General features: G+C 48.9%; 1 protein-coding gene and 1 long non-coding RNA gene across 17 annotated transcripts in view; one reads left to right on the forward strand and one right to left on the reverse strand.

Moving 5' to 3' along the window:
• Positions 1-23,846, reverse strand: part of LOC110261039 (uncharacterized) — a 40,496-nt gene that overhangs the window by 15,495 nt on the left and 1,155 nt on the right. Inside the window, exon 2 of the long non-coding RNA XR_014806670.1 lies at positions 6,452-6,595. This is a non-coding gene — a long non-coding RNA (uncharacterized LOC110261039). The remainder of the gene's footprint in view (positions 1-6,451; positions 6,596-23,846) is intronic.
• MYADM (myeloid associated differentiation marker) overlaps positions 1-23,846 on the forward strand; it is a 42,020-nt gene that overhangs the window by 11,969 nt on the left and 6,205 nt on the right. For 6 of the 16 annotated variants that reach the window (XM_084961972.1, XM_084961971.1, XM_084961975.1 and 3 more), the window contains 2 exons: positions 619-734; positions 21,717-21,849. The gene's annotated coding sequence lies outside the window, so the exon portion shown is untranslated. Of the gene's footprint in view, positions 1-618; positions 735-21,709; positions 21,850-22,344; positions 22,392-23,716; positions 23,778-23,846 lie in introns of those variants that run through there. The other 10 variants (XM_084961979.1, XM_084961977.1, XM_084961978.1 and 7 more) reach the window with 4 other exon arrangements.

The raw sequence follows: 23,846 nt of genomic DNA on the forward strand, positions 1-23,846 counted from the left end.
CCTGTTTTGTTTTGTTCTTTTTTTTCTTTTCGTCTGTTTAGGGCTGCATATGTGGCATATGGAAGTTCCCAGGCTAGGGGTTGAATTGGAGCAGCAGCTGAGGGCTGCACCACAGCCACAGCAATGCCAGATCCAAGCTGCATCTGTGACCTAGACCACACCCCACAGCCAGCGCCAGATCCTTAACCCCCTGAGCATGTCCAGGGATCGAACCTGCATCCTCAAGGACACTACGTCGGGTTCTTAAACCACTGAGTCACAATGGGAACACCAAGACTGTAGTTTTGTCAGTTCCTCTGGTCTCCAAATCCCCCCTCCTGGGCAGCAGAGGGGCCGGGAGGGTTTCTGAACATGCAGGGCTTTGTGTCCGAGCTGAAAAGCACTAAGCTTGAACCCACCCCTTCCTGGGAGCCCTGTGCTTGGTTCCAGAAGGAGACGGTCCTCACCCATCCAGGTAGCTTGCGTGAAACGCAACCCTGAGAAATGCTGGGGAAAAGAGCAGCAAGCCCCTGTCCTGCCGACATACCCAGCAAAGGTATCCAGGGACTTCCCTGGTCCCCAATGACCTTGCCTTCCTATATACCTGGTGGAATAACCCTGCTATCTTTTCTTGACCAGATGTCTCTCAACCATCACAGAGCCCAGTCAGCATCACCTGGGACGACTGGCTCCTCAGACAATCTCAGCTCGCAATCCTGGGGCGGATTTCTGCGGAACAGTGAGTCTATCATAAGGTGAGTCCCTCTAAGATGACCCTCTGTCCTTGGTTGCACGAGGGCGCGCCTGGTGGTTTTGGCTCCGCCCGCAGCGTGCAGCTGTTCTCAAGCCGGGGCTCAAAGTTGCGCCGCAGCAGTGACCTAGAACTTGGCATCTCCTCTCCTGGAAGGCTCTCCTGGGGACTCTTCGGGCCCCAGGTCAGGCATCATCTCTGGAAAGGCCTTTGCTGATCACCTTGCGGGCGACTCGGAGGCCTAAGCCCCTCCCAGTCCCCTCCGCGGCTCTGTCCGTCTTCACTGTCCGGGTCAGGTCAGACATCCCGGGCTAAGCCTTCGTGCTCGTGTGGTCACTTATCAGTCCCCCCTTGTGGAAGAGGAGCCCCACAAGCACAGGGACTTTGTCTTCTTCCTGGCTTCGTTGGCAGTATAGGACACACTCCGCTCTGTAGAGACTGGCTGAGTTGCAGAAGCTCCCATTACCTTGGGTGCCCTGCAGCCACCCGCCAAAGACCGCCGGCATCTTCCCCAAAGACCCCAATGACGTCCCCAGGTCTGCTCTGGGCTTCTCACCTGGCTTCCTGGCTTCACACTCTCCACTTTGCTGTCTTTGGGGAGTGGGGGGGGGGGGGCGCTGTGCCCGTGGCATACACAGGTTCCCCAGCCAGGGATGGATCCCGCGCCACAGCAGCGACCTGCGCCACAGCACTGAGGATGCTGAATTCTTTTTTTTTTTTTTTTTTGCCTTTTTGCTATTTCTTGGGCCGCTCCCGCGGCATATGGAGGTTCCCAGGCTAGGGGTCTAATCGGAGCTGTAGCTGCCAGCCTACACCAGAGCCACAGCAACGCAGGATCCAAGCCACGTCTGCAACCTACACCACAGCTCACAGCAATGCCGGATCCTTAACCCACTGAGCAAGACCAGGGATTGAACCCGCAACCTCATGGTTCCTAGTCGGATTTGCCAACCACTACGCCATAATGGGAACTCCGGATGCTGAATTCTTAACCACGAGGCTACCAGGGAACCCCCATCTTGCTGTCTTTCCCCCACCCAGCCAGATTCTTTCAGCACAGAAATTAGATTTTGTCACTTCCTCTCTAAAAGGCATCTAATTGCTTCCTTTTCCACCCTGAACTAAAGCCAGCGACTTAATTGTGTCCTAAAAAGGCCTGACAGGATCTGGCTTTGGCTAACCAGAGCTGTTTATTTCCTACCTCCTGGCCAGCGTCTCTCTCTCTATGATTCCTTCTTTTTCCTTATTGATTGATTGATTGATTGATTGTCTTTTTTTAGGGCCACACCACAGCATGTGGAGGTTCCCAGGCTAGGGGTCCAATCAGAGCTGTAGCCACCAGTCTACGCCACAGCCACAGCAACGCAGGATCCGAGCCACATCCTCAACCTACGCCACAGCTCACAGCAATGCCAGGGATCGAACCTGCGTCCTCAGGGACAGTATTCAGATTTGTTTCCACTGAGCCACGAAGGGAACGCCTCTGACTCTTTTTTCATACACTTAAGTTGCATCCCCATTATGCTGGGTCCTGATGCTCCTTCTCCCCTGTGTCTGGATGTCCAGACTCGCTGAGGCTCTTCACAGGGGTGGCTCCCCCTTATCTTTCAGTCCTCAGCTCGGATTTACCATCTCAGGCATGGCTCCCGCACCTGCCAGTTCCCCTCCCAGGACCCCCAGACATCCTCACCTGGATTCCACCTGTCGTATTTGAAAGCCTCTAGTTTTTTTTTTTTTCCCTATGTATCTTCTCTCTGTCTCCTTAGATTGTGGCCCTTGATGGACCATGTCTGTCATTTTAAATTTTCCTCTCATTTTATCAAGCTGTAATTGACATACAGGACTGCATATGTTTAAGGGTACAGCCTAATGACCTGATCTGCACACTTCATGAATTAAGAATCACAGTAAGTTTGGTGAACATCCACCATCTCCTAGAGATACAAAATTAAAGAAATAGAGGCGTTCCCTAGTGGCTTAGCAGGTTAAGGATCCGGCGTTGTCACTGCTGTGGTGTGGGTTTGACCTCTGGCCTGGGAACTTCTACCTGCTTTGGGTGCAGCTAAAAAGAAAAAAAGAAAGAAAGAAAGAGGGTGTTCCCGTTGTGGTTCAGCGGCTTAAGAACCCAGCTGGTGTCCATGAGGATGCAGGTTCGATCCCTGGCCTCACGCAGTGGGTTAAGGATCCAGCATTGCTGCAAGCTGTGGTGTAGATGGCGGGTGCGGCTCAGATCTGGTGCTGCTGGGGCTGTGGTGTAGGCCGGCAGCTGCAGCTCTGATTGGCTCCCTAGCCTGGGAACTTCCATGTGCCATGGGGGAGGCCCAAAAAAGAAAAGAAAAGAAATAGAAAAAAATTGTCTCCCTCGTGATGAGAACTTTCATATATAACGCAGAGCAGGGTTAATTCTCTGTTTTACTTGATGGCCCTGGTACATACTTAATTCATAAATAAGTACTTAGTTAAATTCATCCTGTTTTACTCGATGGCCCTGGTACTTATTTATCATTGAACTGGAATTCTCTGCTTTTTGACCATCTTCATCCAATTCCCCCACCCCCACCCCTGGCAGCCACAAACCTGACGTCTTTCTGTCTGTTTCTTGGCACGTTTGTTTTTGACTGTAAGTAACCTACAACACTAGGTTAATTGCTGCAACTCAACATAGTGATTGGTTATTTCTATACATTTCAAAATGATCGCCAGGAGCCGTCTAGTTACAATCTGTCACCGTATGAAGCTATTATGTGGTTATTGACTATATCCCCCACTCTTGCATTTCTTTTGCCTGTGACTCATTTATTTTGCGTCTCTGGATGCGTGTCCCTCTCAGTCTCCCCACCTCTTTCTTTCCTACCCCCACTTCTCTCCCCTTTGGCAATGCCCTGTTGGTTTGCTACCTGAAAACTGAGTTCGCCTCTTGGTGGGTGTCACGCCAATACACCACCAAGCCCAAGAGTGGGAGAAGGAAGGATTTATTACTTGCAGTGCATAAGGAGAACATCAGGGATCTTTCCCAAAGCAGTGTCACCCTCAATTAGCAAAACTGGGGAAGTTTTAAGCTAAGGAGCCGTGCATATTCGTGAGAGGGCTTGAGCAGAGGAGAATTCAGCATAGAATTGGGGCCAAGGTGGCAGAGGCCAGGCTTTAGAGAGTCAACATCCCAGCTCCAGGGTGGGGCATCAGGTCCCACAAGACTCAAAGACTGTGTTGTTGAGGAGGAACCAGGATCTGCCCCAAGGCTGCACTCTTGTCTCTTGACTGCTCCTCCCTGGTTCCTTCTTTCCCTCCCTTAAGATCATTAATTTCTGAGACTTGTTCAAAAGCCAGCATTGTAGCCAGGCTTAGATCACACAATGGGTTGGGCTAAAATGTCTTTGTTTTGTTTTGGCTGTGCCTGGGACTCCTGGGCCAGAGAGTGAACCAGGGTGAACTCACTGAATCATAACCACTAGACCGCCAGGGAACTCCCAACATGAGTTCTGATGTCAAGAAAGCCATTCCTGTTTCTCTTTCTCCAGGTCCCTTAACCTGTGTCTGTGACTCTGTTTCTGTGTTGTTTGACCTTTTTCACTTAGCATGATACCCTCTAGGCCATCCATGTTGTCACAAATGGCACAACTTGGTTCTTTTTTATGACTAATATTTCATTGTATGGACTGTGCCTGTCTTATCCCCTGCCACCGTCCTTTGGCCTGCCCAGTCAACAAATAATGGCCTAAGGGAAGAGTATTATCACCTTTTTTTTTTCTTTTTATGGCCACACCCATGGTATAGGGAGATTCCCAGTCTAGGGAATCTAATCTGAGCTACAGCTGCCCGCCTATACCACAGCCACAACAATGCCAGATCTGAGCAGCGTCTGCAACCTACACCACAGCTCACAGCAACACTGGATCCTTAACCCACTGAGTGAGGTCAGGGATGGAACCCGCATCCTCATGGGTACTATTTGGGTTCTTCACCTGCTGGGCCACACGGGCAGCTCCAAATATTATCGTCTTTTTCAGTCTGGGATAAGTGCACTTTCCCATCACAGCCCCTAGAGGGAGCTCTCAGCGAGCAAGAGCCCTCACGGGCCCAGCCTTGCCTTGAAAACCCTGCCTTCCTTTTCTAAAAGTTTCTTTCCTGAAACAGCCTGCCCCAGACTCCTGCCCAGAACAGACAGACAGAGCTCCCTGGGGCCTGCCCAGCCTCACTCTCCAGGCCTAAGTTTATCTGGGAATGACACATTCTGGAAACCTCCTAGGATTCTCATTCTTGGAGAGGGACGGGTGGGGCTGCAGCCCTGGAGCAGCTCCCAGTCTGCTGGGTGGACAGGCCCACCCCACCCGACTCGACTCACAGAAACCAGATCCCAGTGATAGGTAAGCGCTGGGGGGAAGCCCAGATCTAGAGATGTGGGGCGTGGGGTCAGATTCTGGCCTTCCTCCCCGACACTTGTGGGGGAGCATGTCAGCAATCGTTGTGTATCTCTCTGTCAATCTTTGCAGTGCGGCTGGTATTCTCTGCCCAGGGGCAAGCTCAGTTAAGTCTCCTCCAGACGCTGGGTGACAGAGAGGTCTCTGCCTTCCTTTCCCCATCATAAGACTCCCCACTCGCCAGAGGAAATTATGCAGCCAGCTTCTGACTCAGTAATAACACACGTGGTGAATCGCAAAGGACAAAGGACAGAATGGCAGACATACAAGAAAAAGGGTTACCGGGAGTCCCCCGGTGACTCAGCAGGTTAAGGATCCTGCATTTTCACTGCTGTGGCTCAGGTTGCTGCCATGGTGCAGGTTCAGTCCCTGACCCAGGAACTTGCCATGGGTGTAGCCAAAACAAAAAGTTACAAATGGGTACAAACTTCAGGTTAGAAAGTAAGTGGTGGTGGCATAATACACAGCATGATAATAGTAACTAACAATACCGAATTGTATAATTGAACGTTGTTGGAGTTTCCGTGGTGGCACAGCAGAAACAAATCCTTCAAAGGACCATGAGGTTGCAGGTTCGATCCTTGGCCTCGCTCAGTGGGTTAAGGATCTGGTGTTGCCATGAGCGGTGGTGTAGATTGCAGATGTGGCTTGGATCCTGCGTGGCTGTGGCTGTGGGGTCGGCTGGTAGCTGTAGCTCCGATGAGACCCCTAGCCTGGGAACCTCCATGTGCCGTGGGAGCGGCCCTAAAAAGCAAAAAAAAAAAAGTTGCTAAGAGATTAGGTCTTAAAAATTCGAATCGCCAGAAAGACCAAAAAATTAAAAAATTAAAAAAAAAAATAACCATGTGGTAATAGATGTTAACTGGACCTCTTGTGGTAGTCATTTCACAATATATACACATAGTACATCATGTTATACACCTGAAACTAACAGAATGCAATATGTCAATTATACCTCACTAAAAAAAAAAAAGAAAGAAAGAAAAGGAGTTCCCTTTTGGCTCAGCAGCTTAAGGAGCTGACATTGCTGTAGCTGTGGCATAGGTTGCAGCTGCAGCTTGGATTTCATCTCTCTAGCCCAGGAACTTCCATATGCCATGGGTGTGGCCAAAAAAAAAAAAAAAGAAGAAGAAGAAGAAGAAGAAGAAGAAAGATTATAACTACAGGCATGGACCTTGAGGACATGATGCTAAGTGAGATAAATCAGAGAAAGACAAAAACTGTAGGCCATCACTTATATATGGAATCTAAAAAAGCCACACGTAGTTAAAAAAAAAAAAAAAAAAAAGTCCATGGTACTTACCAGGGCAGGGGGTGCCGGAAGTGGGGAGCTGAGGTTTCAGGGCACAGAACTGGGATAAGCTGGTGCTGCAGGTCGAATGCACAGCGTGATGATCGGAGTCATCCATACTGCATTATAAACTCCCAAGTTGCTAGGAGACGAGATCTTAAGTGTTCCCACCACAGAAAAGAAATGGTAATTAAGTGAGATGATGGGGTGTGAGCTCCGGCTCCTGTGCAATCATTTTGCAATATTTAAATGTATCAAATCGATACCTATGCTGTGGTGGCCATTGCATTACAATATATCAGCGTGTCAAATCAACACGTGCACCTTAAACCTACGCAATGCTATATGTCAACTACATCTCAAAAACAATTTTTAGGTCCCATAAATGTCCCCCCACACCCCAATTTTCCAGTTTTCTCAACCCCCCTCCCTTCTTACCACTCTTCCCTATCTTTTTCCAGAAATTCATTGCAGCTACTCATATAGATTTAGTGGTGAGTAGGTAATAAGACACCACAATTGAGGCACTGTTCTGAATGCTTTTCTTTCTTTCCTTTTTTTTTTTTTTTTTTTTTTTTTTTTTTGGTCTTTTTAGGGCCACCCCTGTGGCATATGGAGGTTCCCAGGCGAGGGCTTGAATCAGAGCTACAGTTGCCAGCCTACGCCAGAGCCACAGCAATGCAGGATCTGAGCTGTCTCTGCGACCTATACCATAGCTCACGGTAGCGCTGGATCCTTAACCCACTGGGCAAGGCCAGGGATCAAACCCCTGTCCTCATGGATACTAGTCGGGTTCGTTAACCGCTGAGCCACGACAGGAACTCCAATGCTTTTCCTGATGGGAGCCTCCTAATTAATATATTGCTGCTACGTGGGTAACACATCTATGAGTTTAAGACATCCAAATAATAGGGAAAGGCGTAACTTTTAAAAGATATTGTGGAGCTCCCTGGTGGCCTAGCAGTTAAGGGTCCAGCATTGTCACTAGTCACTGGCTCTGGTCACTGCTGTGGCATGGGTTCAATCCCAGGTTCAATCACATGCCATGGATACACCCAAAAAAAAAAAAAAAAAAAAAAAACTCATTCCTGCTACTACACTTAAATAGTTCCCCTCCCTTCCTCACATGCTACCACATGATGGTTTTCTTTTATTTATTTTTTTGGGGGGGCCATGCCAGAAGCATGCAGAAGTTCCCAGGCCAGGGATTGAACCTGCGAGACAGCAGCAGCCCAAGCTGCTGCAGTGACACCACCAGATCCTTAACCACTAGACCACCAGGGAACTCCCTCAATGAGTTTCTTATGCATGTTTCCACTATTTGTGCAAAACCCAGAACACAGGAAAATGTAATCCCATTTTTCAACTTTCTTCACGAAGTGGCATAACCCTGATGCGCTCTGCATTGCTTTTATTTTACTGGACAGTAGATCCTGGATTATTTTCCTACACTCTGGTCACACCGCTGTAAACAGTTAAGCTCTCCACCAGTCACCCATTTTGAGTCTGCTGTTTCCTGACTCAAAGGCTGACTGGTCCATTGAGACATCTGAAAACCACACAGACTCTGTGGGTGACGAGTGCCCTGGAGGCCAGATCCCCGTGCAGCCAAAACCTGTGTCCCCTGAGGAGTGATAAGGTCTAGGGACATCTCTGCAGAGGATCTGGACACAAGAGGTGCCACCCCCACATTTCATCAGAAGTGACTTTTGGTGAACAGATGTCTTCGTCCAATCAGGCTGTTCTAACAGAACACTACCCGACTGGCCAAGATCAAGGCGGGGGCAGAGTCAGTGGCAGGCCAGGACTTGCTTCCTGGCTCATAGACAGCTCGCTCTCTTGCTCTCTCTCTTTTTTTTTTTGGTCTTTTTGTCTTTTCTAGGGCTGCACCCACAATATATGGAGGTTCCCAGGCTAGGGGTCTCATTGGAGCTGTTGCTGCCAGCCTACACCAGAGCCACAGCAACGTGGGATCGAAGCTGCATCTGCAACCTGCACCACAGCTCACAGCAATGCCCAGATCCTTAACCCACTGAGCGAGGCCAGGGATCGAACCCGCAACCTCATGGTTCCTAGTTGGATTCGTTAACCCCTGAGCCACAATGGGAACTCCCTGACAGCCCTCTTTTTCATGAGGGCTCTACCTTCATGATCTAATTACCACCCCAAGCCGCCCACCTCCAAATACATCTGGGAGGGGGGAAGTTAGGATTTCTACATATAAACTTGGGGAGGAGAGACACAAACATTGTCTGTAGGCACAGAAATTCTCCATTTTAAGATTGTTCAGTTTCTCACTTTTCATTAGTACTTACTGCTTCTGTATCCTGGTTAAGAAATTGTTGCCAGGAGTTCCCACTGTGGCACAGTGGGTTAATGATCAGGCTTGTCTCTGTGGAGGCATGGGTTCGATCCCCCAGCCTGGCACAGTGGGTCAAGGATCTGCAGTTGCCACAGCTGTGGCGTAGGTTGCAGCTCCAACTGGGAGTCACTTCCTGGCCCGGGAACTTCCATATGCCATGTGTTTGGAAAAGAAAAAAAGAAAAAGAAAAAAAGAAATTGTTGCCAATCCCAATATCCCAAAGACGTCTTATTCTTTTTTTTTTTTTTTTTTTTTTGCCTCACCTGTGACATGCTGAACTTCCAGGGCCAGAATTGAACATGAGTCACAACTGCAACCTGGGCTGCGGCAGTGACAACTCAGGGTTCATAACCTTCTAAGCCACCAGGGAATTCAAGATGTCTTATTCTTGGGTTTTGTTTTGTTTTTCTTTGCTTTTTAGGGCCGCACCTGCGGCATATGTAAGTTCCCAGGCTAGGGGTCAAATCAGAGCTGCACTTGTCAGCCTACACCACAGCCACAGCAACGCCCAGTCTGAGCCTCATCCGCGAGACCTACACCACACTCACGGCAACGTCGGATCTTTAACCCACTAAGTGAGGCCAGGGATTGAACCCACATCCTCAAAGGTACTAGTCAGGTTCCTTACCGCTGAGCCATGACAGGAACTCCTTGGTTTTGGGTTTTTGGCCATGCCCGCAGCATATGTAAGTTCCCTGAGGCAAGAGATTCAAAAACACCACAGCAGGACCCTGAGCCACTGCAGTGAAGATGTGTTATTTTTTTATTTTACTTTTTTGTCTTTTTGCCATTTCTTGGGCGGCTTCCGCAGCATATGGAGGTTCCCAGGCTAGGGGTCAAATCGGAGCTGTAGCCGTCGGCCTACGCCAGAGCCACAGCAACTCGGGATCTGAGCCGCATCTGTGGCCTACACCACAACTCACGGCAACACCGGATCCTTAACCCACTGAGCAAGGCAGGGACCGAACCCGCAACCTCATGGTTCCTAGTCGGATTCGTTAACCACTGTGCCAGGACAGGAACTCCAAGATGTGTTATTCTTGAATGTGTATTGTTTTCTCTTTGTCAGACCTAAGAACCACTTGGAAATTTATTTGAGGATATGGTGTAGGGTAGGGGTCACTGGCTCAGTAGGACAAAAAAAAAAAAAGAAAGAAAAAGTTCACCCTTTCCCCACTGCAATGCTGCCAGCATTTGTTCACAGATGAGGTGGCTTTCTATGTGCGTATGTATCTCTGAAATCTATATTCTGTTTCATCCATCTGTGTATCTGTCTTTGTGACAACACCACGTTATCTGCTTCATTTCACACCCGTCGTTCTGCTGTCACTCTGGATTCATCAACACTGGCCTTCCTGCTCCTCCACAGTGGGGCCGGCGGGGGTGGAGGTGGGGGGGGAGGGTCTCTCCCCCCCCACCTCCACCCCCGCCCTGATCCTTGGACTCTGGCGTCTTTCATCCTTTTATCTCAGCTCAAACGTCACACCCTCCAGTGGCCATTTCACTCAGCCCGCAACAGACTTCCTCCTTTTATTTCTCTGGGCAAAAAACAAGTAGTGCAGGTATGTGTTTACCCAATGGCTCCCCGTGAACGTGTGCGCAGAGCAGCGAGCCCCGGGTGGTTCTGGTCTTCTCGCCCTAATGCACACACCCCTGGTCCATTTCCAAGCTGAAGGTGCTTTACCCTCAGAGTCCGCTAGAGGGCGATCTAACACGGATGCGCCCCCCCCGCCCCCGCAACCCGCCAAGGGGGACAGCTCTGCAGACCTTCTTGAGCTGTTTTCGTGTGTTTTCCGCTGGCCAACACCCTTTAACGACAGATTTAGAGAGACCACAAGCGGTAACAGCATGGGCTCAGCCCTAGATGACCTGAGCCGAGGTATCTTTATGGAAGCCTCCTGAGTGCTGAGGTCCCAGAAGGCAGGCACAGGTTCCTGGGACCACGTGGCGGTCCTGGAGGTTACCCCTGGCTCCTGGCCGCAGCCTGGCTCACAGAACTCTGACACCCCTCAAAAGATGTGGAATAAATCCCACGCCCGGGGATCACGGACTCGGGGTTAAATCAGTCTTGGCCTTCAAGCCATCAGCCCGTGGATATTTGATCTCCATTATTTTTATCTGTGAAAGAGACTGCAGCGTTTCTTATCCACTTGCTGTCATCTCCTCCTAGAAGCGCACTAGAAAAAGGCATCTGTATTCATTTGTCATCATAAAGCTCCTTGCCTGGCAGATTATATATAGCTCATTAAAATGCAGGCATCCTTCTGCGGTTTGACTTGGTAATACATTTACCATGGCAGAGGATGAGAAAATACGCCAAAAAAGGGTAGATAGGGAAAGAGCTGTCACTCATACCCATGTTCCACTTGTCTAGTCCTCCCTCTGGTCGGAATCAATTTCTGCTGCATCTTTCTAGAACTTTCCACAGCACGTTTTCTATAACATCAATATATATTATGTATTGAGTAATAATTAGCACATTCTGATATGGGGCCATTGTTCTAAATGTTTTCCATGCCTTGAGTCATCTAATCTATATATAGATATAATTTTAAGTAAGTAATATGTTCACATGTTTAACATTTTAAATTTATACACGTACAGAGAGAAGTTGCAATTCCACACAGGTTCCCTTCATTTCTTTTTTTTTTTTTTTTTTTTTTCCCTCCCTTGAAGGTCCCCCCTATTATGAGTCTCTTGGGGGTCCTTCCAATGTTTATGCAAACATAATAAAATAGGAATAACCTATTTTGAATTATTTTTTGGTCCACACCCATGGCATGTGAACGTTCCCAGGCCAAGGATCCCACCCAGGCCACTGCAGTGACCCGAGCCACAGCAGGGACAAGGCTGTGTCCTTAACTGCTTGGCCACAGGGGAACTCCCTGATTCTTATTTTTATACATTTTCACACAGACAATTACATCTTCATATGTGGTTCGGCATCTTCCCTTCTTCACTTAAGACTATATCCTGGGAGATTTTTCATTTCAGTACCTAGAGCTCCCTATCTCTCTCTCTCTCTCTTTTTTTTTTTTTTTTTCTTTAGATTTGCACTTTGTAGCTTTCTTGGGAGGTACCACAGTTTATTTATCTAGTTCCTTGTAGACGGAGACTTGATTTATTTACATCTGATAAGTACATTCAGCAGGGGAGTTTTTCAAATCAAATGGATTTCCTTCCTTCCTTCCTCATCCTCCGCGCGCACACCCCCCCCCCCCCCCCCCCCCCCCCCCCGGTGCAGCCTACGTCTTCAGAACAGAAGACTTTGGTCTATTTTGCTTAAGGACAACGAAAGTCACCATCTGTTACTCCAATTGTTGCCGGAATTTGGCCTCTGTGTGCCGGTGCCGAATTGAAACGCAGAGACAGAGTTTTGGATAAAGGAGGAAAAAAAATAGCTCTCTTGATTGCCAGGCAAGGCAAAGGAGGGTCACAGCAGGCTAATGCCATAAAGACTGTGGTCCCCCCCCCCCCCGCCTCCCCCCTCCATTGGAAAGAATTGTGAGGCGTTTTATAGTAAAAAGGAGAAAAACAGGGTTTCGGATAGGAATCAGGATTGGGACAAACATACATTCTTCTTTCTTTGGAAGGATCTTGGTCATCAAAGCTGGAGCCAGGAGCTCTCGGCCTGATCCTGGCGGTGGTCTTCTGGGTTATTGCCTGGAATAACCGTACTTGCGAAAAGGGCGGATTGATCAGAGATGAAAACCAACTAGGAAAGTGCCTGAAAAACATCCTGTGCTAATCCTCTTTCACCCACAGGCGATTGTGCGCAGGGTGCCGAATCTTTGGCTTATGGGTGATTGTGTTTAGGGTGCAGTTAAGTCAGGGAGAAGGCCACGGAAGGACTCGGAAGGACTCGGAAGGACTCGAAGCTGTTCCTTGACGGCTCCGCCCTTGGCTTTGCATCCCCTCCCTTTCCTGATCAGCACGAGTCTGAACCTGTCCCTGGGAAGATCGTGGTGGCTGAACAAAGCCCATTTCCAGGAGCAAGACATGGGGGTCCCAGGAGTTCCCGTTGTGGCTCAGCGTTAGCACACCTGACTGGCAACCATGAGGACGCAGGTTTGCTCCCTGGCCTCCCTCCGTGGGTTAAGGATCCCGCGTTGCCGTGAGCTGTGGTGGAGGTCGCAGATATGGCTCAGATCCACCGTGGGCTGGGGCTGTGGTGCAGGCCAGCAGCTGCAGCTCTGATTTGACCCCCAGCCTGGGAACCTCCATACAATGCAGGTGCAGCCCTCAAAAAAAAAAAAAAAAAAAAAAAGAAGAAGAAGAAGAAGAAAAAGAAAGAAATGGGGAGCCCAGAAAGGCGTTTGCACCCAGGAGCCCCACAGGGCCGTGCTTGGTTTCACAATCTGCATCACAAGGAAAAGCCAGACCATCTCTGGGGCATGAAACTTCCCGTCGGGCTGCAGGACAGGGAACTCCCGAGAGTCTCCTGCATGTGGCACGGAGAGCACCTGCCTGTGGTGGTCCTGGTTTTCGCGTGACAGGCATTGCTCTCGGTCCCAGACACACAGGAAGGACACATAAGTCACAGTGAGAGTGCCTGGGATGGCTGGAGAATGTCAGTTGGCTGGAGGCCAAGAACAGACAGCAGACAGGTTTCTGATGCGCCAGGATGGGAACATCCCTCCTAGGATTTTGATCAGGCCGGAAAGGGGCAAGGACACAAAGCAATTAGTGCAGCTGCAGGAGTTCCTGTCGTGGCTGCTCAGCAGTTAGCGAACCCAGCTAGCATCCATGAGGATGCGGGTTCGATCCCTGGCCTCACTCAGTGGGTTAAGGACCCAGTGTTGCCATGCGCAGTGGGTGAAGGTCAAAGACGTGGCTCAGAACCTGCATTGCTGTGGCTGTGGTGTAGGCCGGCAGCTGTAGCTTCGATTTGACTCCTAGTCTGGGAATTTCCATATGCTGCAGGTGTGGCCCTAAAAGGAAAAAAAAAAAAAAATTCCAGGAGGAAGCATTCAAGTGTTTACTCCCTACCTTCCAGAGAGCAGGAAGAAGACAGGTCTGGCTCCCCTTGTCTTCCTAATAAATAAGAGAGCAGCCCCCACCAGTGTGCCTACAATGAGGAATTGTCCCCCTGCAAGTAAGCTGAGAATTTCAGTGCTGGAAAGTCCCCCCAGCTTATAAAGGCTGATGTCTGCAGAGAGCATTTTGAGAAGTGGCAGCTCTTGATTGCCACTAGACACCAAAGACCAGAGAACTCCCTTCACCCAGTAGGACCCTGGAGACCCACAGATGTCTCACAGCTTTAGAAATTCTAATTTCCTATTTATTCACTGTATTTTTTTAAATTAAATTTTGTCAAATACTCTTTTAACACAGATGGGATTGGTCATGTGGCTTTTTCTCTTTGGCTCTGTTCATATGATAATTTCATTGACGGTTTCCGGATATTAGCCATCCTTCCATTCCTAGCATAAAACTCACTTGGTCACAATGTATTATTTTTTAAAATACGGCTGGAATCTGTATGCTAATACAAGCTGGCACGGACTAAGAGTTCCATTCCAAGCACGAGAAACTCACACATTCTCATCCAATTTGATGGCCCCATTGAGTGCTTGCAGGGTGGCCAGTGGGACTATGGAACTGAGTTTTAAATTTGACTTAAGTTTAACTAATTTAAATCTAAAAGCAGATACTTGCTTCAGCTGGTAGATAACATGTTACCCTATGTTTAGACAACTTGAGCGTATGAATTTACCTTTTCAACTGTCCATTTTATGAATTCTACCTCCAAGTACCACTTGAAACATTTTCTTAAAAATATACCATTCTCGGAGTTTCCGTCATGGCACAGTGGTTAATGAATCCGACTAGGAACCATGAGGTTGCGGGTTCGATCCCTGTCAGTGGGTTAAGGATCTGGCATTGCCGTGAGCTGTGGCGTAGGTCGAAGATGCGGCTCGAATCCCGAGTTGCTGTGGCTCTAGTGTAGGCCAGTGGCTACAGCTCTGATTCGACCCCTAGCCTGGGAACCTCCATATGCCACGGGAGTGGCCCAAGAAATAGCAAGAAGACAAAAATATATATATATAAATATATATATATACACATATATACCATTCACATCAAGATGTACTCAGGGCAAACTACTGTTTGTCTGTTTGTTTGTTTAATTTGGGGGGTATAGTTGACAGCACTGTATCCATTTCAGGGGTTCAGCAAAGGCAATCAGTTATACGTATGCAAATATCCATTCTTTTTTCACATATAGGTTCTGACAGAATATTGAATAGATTTCCCTGTGCTACACAGCAGATCCCTGCAAGTAATCTATTTTAGATACAGTAGTGTGTATATTTTAATCCCGAACTCCTAGCTTCTCCTCCCGCCCTCGCCAACAGTTTCCGCTTTGGTAACCATAAGTTTGATTTCAAAATCTGTGAGTTTGTTTCTATGTTATAAATATATTCTCTTATATGATTTTTTTAGAGTCCGCATATAAGTGATATCATATGTTATTTGTCTCTCTCTGTCTGACTTACTTCACTTACCCACTGGATTTTTTTCTTTTCTTTTCTTTTTTTTTTTTTTTTTTTTTTTTTTGCTTTTTAGGGCCGCTCCTGTGGCATATGGAGGTTCCCAGACTAGGGGTCGAATCAGAGCTGCAGCTGCTGGCCTACACCACAGCCACAGCAATGCAGGATCCGAACCTTGTCTGCCATCTATACCATAGCTCATGACAACACCGGATCCTTAGCCCACTGAGCAAGACCAGGGATCAAACCTGTGTCCTCATGGATGCTAGTCAGATGGGAACTCCTACCCACTGGATTTTTAAGAGAGTACAGGCCACCTCCATCATCAGCCAACAAGTAGGTAATTTATTTCTAAAAATCATGTAAAACATATCAATAATTTAGGTTAACTATATGATTAGAATTTACTTCATCTGTCTCTCATTTTTTTTTTTTTTATGGCCACACCCTTGACCCAGGGAAGTTTCTGGGGCCAGGGATTGAATCCCTGCCACAGATGCAACCTATGCCATAGCTCTGGCAATGCTGGATCCTTAACCTGCTGTGCAGGGCCAGGGATTGAACCCACACCTCTGCAGTCACCTGTGCTGCTGCATTCGGATTTTTAAGCCACTGCACCACAGTGGGAACTCCTGTCTCTTTATATTTTTAAAATGTAGCTACTAGAAGTGTTTAAATTACAGGGATGGCTCATACTACATTCCTGTTGGACAGCGCTGTTCTAAGGAAGGCAGGAATCCATTCATCCCTTTGATGCTAGATGGTCTAAGAACCAGAGAGACCCAATCAGAGGGGGAGGGTTGCTAGAATACCGAGGATTCTAGAGATGTGCTCCTGAGCATGGGTTTATGAGGTACCCACGCACGGAGAGCCCCTCTGAGGATGCTTTTTGCTCAATCCAGCAAGCCTGGCAAAATCCACCCCAGTGACATTTGAATAATTCCATTTATTGGTCTCAAACATTCTTTTAAAATGTCAAAGAAAAAGAGGTTCAGGGTATTCATGATCTTCCATTTTCCTCTCCTCTTCCATTCCATTCTCTCCAGTCTGTTCCAGGTTCTGTCTTTCTAGCTTTGTGCCAACACAACTTCTTCCAGTTCCTTGGCCTCATAAATAAATCTTGATCCCTGGCAGTAAAAGTTCTTCAGCTTGGTTATTCTTCTTTGCGATTGGCCCAGCTACTCTTTTTTTTTTTCTTTTTTTAATTTTGTGATAAAACATAAAATTTCCATTTTATTTTATTTTGCTTTTTAGGGTCACATCTGCAGCATATGGAGGTTCCCAGGCTAGGGGTCGAATCAGAACTGTAGCTGCCAGCCTACGCCAGAGCCACAGCAACGCGGGATCCAAGCCGTGTCTGAAACCTACACCACAGCTTATGCAATGCTGGATCCTTAACCCACTGAGCAAGGCCAGGGACCGAACCCGAAACCTCATGGTTCCTAGTCAGATTCGTCACCCACTGAGCCACAACGGGAACTTCATTATTTCTTTAAAAGACAACAAGAAGTTCCTTTTAGGAGTTCCCGTCGTGGCACAGTGGTTAACGAATCCAACTAGGAACCATGAGGTTGTGGGTTCGGTCCCTGGCCTTGCTCAGTGGGTTAAGGATCCAGCGTTGCCGTGAGCTGTGGTGTAGGTTGCAGATGCAGCTCGGTTCCCTCGTTGCTGTGGCTCTGGCGTAGGCCGGTGGCTACAGCTCCAATTCGACCCCTAGCCTGGGAACCTCCATATGCCGCGGGAGTGGCCCAAAGAAATAGCAAAAAAAGAAAAAAAAAAAAAGAAAAAAAGAAGTTCCTTTTAGCAAAAGACACTGGAGTATTAGAAGCAAAGAATATTGCTTACTAGCAGCAATATTGAGGTTTTGAGATGAAGGATATATTTAAGGATCAAAACACAAGTTTTTTTGAGTCAGAAAACTAAAAGCAGAACTACCATATGACCCAGCAGAACTACCATATGACCCAGCATTTCCACTGCTGGGTAGATATCCAAAAGAAATGAAAACTCTAATTCAAAAAAGATGCATGCACTTCTATGTTCATAGCAGCACTACTTGCAATAGCCAAGATATGGAAGCAACCTAAGTGTCCATCAGCAGATGAGTGGATTAAGAAGATGTGATACATATACACAATGGAACACTACTCAGCTATAAAAAAGAAGGAAATTTTGCCATTTGCAACAACACAGATGGACTTAGAGGGTGTTCGGCTAAGTGAAATAAGCCAGAGTCACAGACAGAGAAAGACAAATACTGTATGATACCACTTATATGCGGAATCTAAAAAATATAACAAACTGGGAGTTCCCATTGTGTTGTAGCAGAAACGAGTCCAACTAGGAACCATGAGGTTGCAGGTTCAATCCCTGGCCTCGCTCCACAGGTTAAGGATCCAGCGTTGCCATGAGGTGTGGTGTAGGCTGCAGACGTGGCTTGGATCCTGTATTGCTGTGGCTGTGGTGTAGGCTGGCAGCTACAGCTCCGATTCGACCCCTAGCCTGGGAACCTCCATATGCCTCAGGTGTGGTCCTAAAAAGACCAAAAAAAAACAATAATAATAATAATAACAATCTAGCAAATGTAACAAAAACAGAAACAGACTTATAGAGAACAAATTAGCGGTTGCCAGTGGGGAGAGGGAAGGAGGAGGGGTGAAATAGGGGGAGGGGAGTAAGAGGTACAAACTACTATGTATAAAATAAGCTACAAAGATATATTGTACAACACAGGGACTATAGCCAATATTCTGTACTAACTATAAATGGAGTATAACCTTTAAAAATTGTGACTCACCATATTACACACTTGTAACTTACATAATATTGTACATCAACTATATTTCAATTAAAAAAAAAGAAAACGTTCCCAATGTGGTGCGGTGGGTTCATGATTTGGCTTGTCTCTGTTGAGGTGCCTGTTCGATCCCCTCCCCAGTGAAATGGGTTAAGAAGATCTGGTATTGCCATGGTGTAGGTCGCAGCTCCTGCTTGGATTTGACCCCTGGCCTGGGAACATATGCCGGGGGACGCAGGAGGTCCCGAAAAAGAAAAAAAGAGAAAAGAATAAAGACTGGGGGGACTTCCTATCATGGCTGAGTGGTTAACAAATCCGACTAGGAACCATGAGGTTGAGGGTTCGGTCCCTGGCCTTGCTCAGTGGGTTAAGGATCCAGCATTGCCATAAGCTGTGGTGTAGGTTTCAGACATGGCTTGGATCCCGCGTTGCTGTGGCTCTGGCGTAGGCTGGCAGCTACAGCTCTGATTCAACCGCTAGCCTGGGAATCTCCATGTGCCATGGGAGAGGCCCAAGAAATGGCAAAAAGACAAATAAATAAAAATAAATAAATAAATAAAAATAAAGTAATAGTAGTTACTTTTTGAGAACCTACTGTATAGCTCAGAGATCTGTATTCAATATCTTGTAATGACCTACGATAGGAAAGAATCTGAAAAAGAATAGCTATATGTATATGTGTATAAGCGAACCAGTTTGCTGTACACCTGAGACTAATGCAATACAGTAAATCAGCTGCACCTCTATTTAAAAAAAGCAGGGAGTTCCAGTCGTGTTGCAGCAGAAACGAGTCCAACTAGGAACCATGAGGGTGAGGGTTCAATCCCTGGCCTCGATCAGTGGGTTAAGGATCCGGTGTTGCCATGAGCCGTGGTGTGGGTCGCAGATGTGGCTCGGATCTGGCATTGCTGTGGCTCTGGAAAAGGCCAGTGGCTACAGCTCTGATTAGACCCCTAGCGTGGGAACTTCCATAGGCTATGGATGTGGCCCTAGAAAAGACAGAAAAAAAAAAAAAAAAAAAAAAAAAAGAGAGATCCTGTCATGACGTAGTGGAAACGAATCTGACCAGGATCCATGAAGATGCAGGTTCGATCCCTGGCATTGCTCAGTGGGTTAAGGATCCGGTGTTGCTGTGAGCTGTGGTGTAGGTCGCAGATGCAGCTCAGATCCGGCATTGCTAGTGGTTGTGGTGTAGGCCAGCAGGCTACAGCGCCAATTCCACTCCTAGCTTGGGAACCTCCGTATGCTGTGTGTGCAGCCCTAAAAAGCAAAAAAGCAAAAAAAAAAAAAAAAAAAAGAAAGAAAAAGAAAAAAGAATAAGGATTGGTATGAGATGATGAGATGGGAACAGCTTCATGACTGTTTAAGAAGAGACCTGGAAATATAGTCAGGTTTGTGGTTTCCGTATAGGGAAGTTGAGGGGCTTACCAGTCAACGGCTTTTTTTATCTCTCTAAACAAAGAAGGTAGGTCATCGGCTGAGAATGAGGGGTGAGAGCAGACTGAAGAGGGAAAAAAAAAAAAAAAATCCTGTCCTTGTCACTATAGGAACAAGAAGAAAGATTTGACTAGGTGATTGCACTAGGACCGAGGCAATACAGAGGGTACATCTGCATTTGGCCACCCTATCTTTATGTCCTGTAACATGACTTTCTCCGGTCATGCTCAAGTGCTTTGGGACAAGCACAGTGAGGAAAAAACCCTGATAGCTGGGCTTTTCCTTTTTTCTTTTCCAAGGCTGGGGTGATAGGAAGCCAGACTATATAGGAGAATCACCAAATTCTCCTATAAAAGCAACTTCTTAGTTCAATACCCCATAGATGCTCTTCTGGTCAGTTGCACAGAGCACATTATGCTGATAAGATCTTAAAAGTAAGAAAGAATGGATAGATACACTGTGTGTGTTATTAAAACACACCTGCTAGAGCATGGGAGATAAAATCCCATGAAAATTGGGAAATCTGACACTTAGGGAAGTCACCAAGAAAGAAATATCCCCTTCAAGGAGTTCCCTGGTGGCCTAGAGGTTAAGGGATCTGGCATTGTCACAGCTGTGGCTCAGGTCATTACTGTGGTGCAGGTTCAATCCCTGGCCTGGGAACTTCTGCATGCCAAGGTGGAGGCCGAAATACTCCTTAGTCTTTTGTTCTCACATAGGAGGTGCTTATAAATATAGTCATTGATAAATGAATGAAAATTTCCAGGGCACCCAGCGTATGGAAAACCCTGTGTGATACTCTGATATAAAAAGATCTATATATTGGGGGTTTGTTCCCTCCTGGCACCACGTTCCCCAAACCCCCATAATTTACTAAGTGATAGGGCTGAAAAAAGTGTCTTTGGTTATTCATAATAAGACCCCTCCAACAGTACGTGACTTTATACTCTTTTTTTTTTTTTTTTTTCCTGTCTTTTTAGGGCCTCATCTGCAGCATGTGGAAGTCCCCAGCCTAGGGGTCGAATAGGAGCTGTAGCCACTGGCCTACACCACAGTCACAGCAATGCCAGATCCAAGCTGCATTTGCAACCTATACCAACAGTTCATGCAACACCAGATCCTTAACCCACTGAGCAAGGCCAGGGATCGAACCCACCACATCCTCATGGATACTAGCCAGGTTCATTACCGCTGAGCCACAATGGGAACTTTTAAGTTTCTACTCTTGAGATGACTCTTGGTAGGTTCCCAGTAAGCTTGGATGAGGGCTAGTGGTATATGGAGTTTCCCAGTCTAGGGGTCCAATCGGAGCTACAGCTGCTGGCCTAACCACAGCCACAGCAACACCAGATCTGAGCCGCATATGTGACCTACACCCAGCTCATGGCAACACCAGATCCTTAGCCACTGAGCAGGGTCAGGGATCGAACCTACAACCTCATGGATGGTAGCCAGATTCATTTCCACTGAACCACAACGGGAACTCTTCAGTAAGCTTCTTCTCTTCGTCTCCCCAGTAGCTGTTTAACGGGCTTATGAATGAGGTGGTTGGATATGGATTCGCCTCATCCAAGTAACAGAACTTGGTCACTGGTGGAAGCCCACCTTGCTGGCAGTCCTGGGCCCCCCAGGGTGGCAGGGCTTCCTAGGGAGACCCGCGAAATGCCTGGTTACCTGCGGATCGCAAGGGATCCCTTCCATCAGGGATTGGGCAATGGTGTTTTCCTGCCTGGCATCATTAACTCTGGGTTGTATTTGTTTTCCTTGCTTTTCTGCACTCCTGCCAAGGGCAGCATCTGTGTACACGGTGAATGGTCCTTTTCACTGTCAAGCTAACCCACACCACATTGCTTCTGATGGAGGAACTGTGTTTTTATTACAAAGTTAGGGGCAGGAACCTGTACCACATCCCCTAAAGCCCCTAGTCTCCCAGAACAGAGGCATGGCCTGTTTGAGGCTGGGTTTGGGTGCCAGGTTGGAGCCAGGACCTTGGGTTGGGGTTGGGGTTGGGGTTGGGGTCCTACAGGGTGGGTAAACACTGTGAACCAGTGGCTTATACATGACGCCAGATTACACAGACTCAGGAACCCTGCGGGGTCATGTCTCAGGATCACACCCGCTGACTCATTCCTTAAATGTTTGCTTCCTGTCCCCACTACCCTAAAATCTGCTGTTTTGAGGTTTTAGTGCCTAAAGAGCGTTCCGCGTCCACCAGTGAGCACAGCTGCAGGAGAGACGGCCCCTGGACTATTCGGGCTCTACCTCAGGAGTGCCCCTCCCGGGTCAAGCAAAGAGAGTGGCTGATTTGGGCAGGAAGGAGGTAAAAGACGCTTCTACCTGGGGGTCAAGGGGTTGTGTGAGTAGAACCTGGGGTCGCCCCTGGAGAACTGCCAACGAATGCCATGTCCTGACTCCCTGTACATCCTGATGCGGGGCTCAGAGACACCCCCCCACACACCATTCAGGACACATAATGACAGAGAGGGTCTGTGTCTACTGCCTTTGCAGGGCCCAAAAGTGGGCATACGGACTCCACACCCCTCCCACCTCCATCCCTACCTCCTACTTCTGCAGAGCACGAGGCTTCCAGGTGCCCCCCCCCCAGCCCCTCCCACCTCCGTAGGGCACGCAGCCTGGGACACAGAGCTCCCGCATCCCTTCGGACCCCTCCCTTCGCGAGGCGCGCGGCTGCCACCCTGGGGCTCGGCCTCAAAGCCTCCTCAGTAGTCGGCCTGGAAGGCGCCCAGTGGCAGCAGCGCGGGCAGCGCCCGTTAGCTCAGCTTTGCCGAGCATCCGCAGCCACCAGGCCCCGCCCAGCGGCAGCCGCGAGCAAGGCGGCGCCGGGGACGACTGCAGAGCGCGGTGAGTGAGCCCGGCCAGCAGGGAGGGACCCGGGCGTCCCGGTGCCCGCCCCACCCCAGCCCCGGGCTGTGCATCCCGACCTTCACCTCCCGCTTGCTTCTTGGCTCTGCCAATCCGATTCAAGGCCCCAGAGCCACCCCTAAAAAAAGGACCCCACGGCCCCTCCCTGCTGTGGGGCCTGGGCAGACCAGCCTCTTGGGCCCTCCCTTCTTGCAGGAATCTGGCACCCCCAGCCCCCAGCCTCGTCCTCATTAAGCTTCTGAGCCCCTCCCTCTTTCCAGGAGCCAGGAATGCAGGCCAAAAATATCTCTCACTTCCAGACCCAAGAGGCTCGGCTTGTAACCACATCTGCTCTGAAAACCCAGGAGTCTGAGCCTGAGCCCTGATGGCTTCTTAGAGCCAAGAATCTGGGCCCACAGCCGAGGCGGCATGTCGATCCCGGGAGTCCATGCCCCCAAATCCTATCGCCCTGATTCCAGATATTTTGCTCCCAACAACGCCCCTCCCCTGCCCCTATCGACAGTGACATAGAGGACCCAGGGACACGGCCCATCAGCCCCTTACATCGCGAATCCTCGTGTAAATGAGGATCCGGGGACCCGTTTTCCTCCTCCCTCAAGATCCTTAAATATAGGAATCCAACCACTGTCCTTTCGGGGATCCAGGAGCGGGGGATTTCAGCCCAATCCTTAGTCTTCAACCCCCCTAAGGACTAAGGATTGGCACACCCTCAACCCTTTCCTATTTCGGGGATCCAGGAGATAGAGACTCTGTCCGTAGACCCCATTAAACCGAGAGGCCTGGTCCGCTCCCAACCTGCGGCGACCCCGATGTCCAAGATTTCACGCATCCTGGAAGGGCGGGGCTGGAGCCGGTGAGAAGGGAGGGGGCAGTAAGGGAGAGGGAGAACAGAGTGAAGTGAGACCGGGATGGGGACTTGGGCTGGGGGGCTCTGTCCCAAACAAATACTAAACAGACGGGTTGCCATGGCAACAGCCTTCCCGGGCCGGCCCTGGAGACTTCCCCAGTGCTGCGTCCAGGAGGGCAGACCCCAGGAGCCCCCACTCCGCCAGCTGTTGTGTCTTCCTGTTTTGTCACCACGGAAACAGTGACCTCAGCCCTCCACCCCCTCCGCTGGCGGGGCGGGAGTTCTGCGGTGTATTTATTTCTGGAGGGGTGTGGCCTTGTCTTGGCCCCGCCCTCGGGGCGGGGCTGGGATAGCCCTGGCCGGGGGAGTCCCTTACCCGGCCGGAGCCCGGAGCTCCGGCCCCGCCCCCGGCCCCGCCCGCGCTCTGTCCCTGGCTCGCCAACCCCACCCAGTCCGCAGACCCTTCTAGTCTGCAGCTGTCGCCTCTGCTTCAGCCGCTAACGCCACAGGCCCTTGAGGTGAGGCTTCGGGAACGCCTGAGGGTGGGAGAAGCGTCCAGGATTCTTAGGTGCAGAGAGATTCCAAAC

The sequence above is a fragment of the Sus scrofa genome, chromosome 6, assembly GCF_054392235.1.
Source record: "Sus scrofa isolate SSC_HxYL_T2T_F1_AM1 chromosome 6, Sscrofa_HxYL_maternal_Yorkshire_Landrace_v2.0, whole genome shotgun sequence".
NCBI lineage: Eukaryota > Metazoa > Chordata > Mammalia > Artiodactyla > Suidae > Sus > Sus scrofa.